This window comes from Primulina eburnea, chromosome 1, assembly GCF_022965805.1.
Source record: "Primulina eburnea isolate SZY01 chromosome 1, ASM2296580v1, whole genome shotgun sequence".
Lineage (NCBI taxonomy): Eukaryota > Viridiplantae > Streptophyta > Magnoliopsida > Lamiales > Gesneriaceae > Primulina > Primulina eburnea.
In genome coordinates this window covers 18,995,246-18,996,796 of record NC_133101.1, presented here as the reverse complement: position 1 = coordinate 18,996,796, position 1,551 = coordinate 18,995,246, and the positions used below count along the sequence as shown (strand labels likewise).

Genomic DNA, 1,551 nt, shown 5'->3' with positions numbered 1-1,551 from the left:
GTTGAGATAAGAAAGGATCTGGTTCATGACTAAATCCTTGCAGTAAATCAATAAGTTCACCTTCACTTGTAGCAGAAACTAACATCCTTCGCGAAGCTAATGAAATAAATCCCTGTTCCACAACATCATCAAGAAACGATAACAGTTTATCATAATAATTGTTAACATTTAACAAACCAATTGGCTTATTGTGGATATTTAATTGTGCCCAACAAACAGTATGAAATATTTCTTCCAAAGTACCGAAACCTCCTGGCAAAGCAATGAAAGCATCTGAATGTTCAATCATTTGAGTAATTCTTTCATACATGTTGTCCACTTTCATTTCTTCTCCTATTGTTGGTCCTGTAAGATTGGCTAAGGTAATCGGAATAATGCCTAAGACTTCACTTCCACCTGCATGCGCAGCTTTTGCAACTTTTCCCATGAGGCCAACTTCACCACCACCATATACCAAATGAATCTTATTTTTAGCAAGTGTTATTCCAAGCTTTTCTGCTACTTCTTCATAAATTGAATCTTTTCCTGCACTAGATCCACAAAATACACAAATATTTTTTATTTTACTTACCGTGGACGTTGACATGTTGAGAAATATGTTTTTCTGTAATTGTTAGATCACAACATATGAATTTATAAGCGTAACATGCCAAAAGTCAATATTTGAACATGAAATTATTATTATTAAAAGAAAATAAAAATGACAAAATTAAAACAAATATATACAGCGTAGTTGTGATTGTGGCTCACATCTTCCTCTGATTTTACGTTCAGTAACGGCTTCAACGCCTTCTATGAGTCGAGGATATGCTTCCCATCCAATTTTCTTATAAATTGGCAAACAGGGTCTTTTAACGTCAGATTCCCAAGACGAGATTGTATATATATTTACTTATCTAAATAGACATGCGTTACTACAGTAGGATCTTTGTAAGGCTGATTCCATCGTCCATATTGATATTCCTCATGTTGAAATTGCCACCATAGTTTAAGAAGTTCATTTTGCACGTATCCACTAGAATGCGTATCAAGAACCTCTAGAAAATTATCCAAAGGCTCTTTACTCAGACCATTCTTAATGAATAAAATTTTATCTTCTCTATTCATTGACGTCATTCCAAAATTTTGCATTTCCCATTACAAGTCCACCTTGCACATTTATAACATCCACCTATACGTTTAGCTCTTCGCTTTTTAGCATATGTGCTTTTACCAAATCCTAGCATATGTCTTATTATTATTTCACTTGCTTCCCCAACCAATCGGACTTTTGCTTCAATTATCAAACGAACATCACTCGGTATGCCATATGACATCATCAACCTTAGCCGCTCACTTCTAGCTTTATAAATTTTTTTCAACGCATTATCAGGTAAACAATCAAAATATTTACGAAGATTCATAATACACGCATCCATATATATATATATATATATATATATATATATATATATATATATATATTTCAATTATTTTGGGAAAACTGAAGAAACCGACTTAGACAGTCACGGAGTACCGTTATCCGCCACTTAACCGAGAAATGAACTAGAA

General features: G+C 33.5%; 1 long non-coding RNA gene across 1 annotated transcript; it reads right to left on the bottom strand.

Annotated features, from left to right (window-relative positions):
* Window positions 1-297: 297 nt before the first annotated feature.
* LOC140811760 (uncharacterized) lies at window positions 298-1,106 on the bottom strand. Its single transcript, XR_012113523.1, has 2 exons — window positions 727-1,106; window positions 298-530 (listed from the first exon to the last, which is right to left on the bottom strand). It is a non-coding gene; the product is annotated as an uncharacterized lncRNA (long non-coding RNA).
* Window positions 1,107-1,551: the final 445 nt, after the last annotated feature.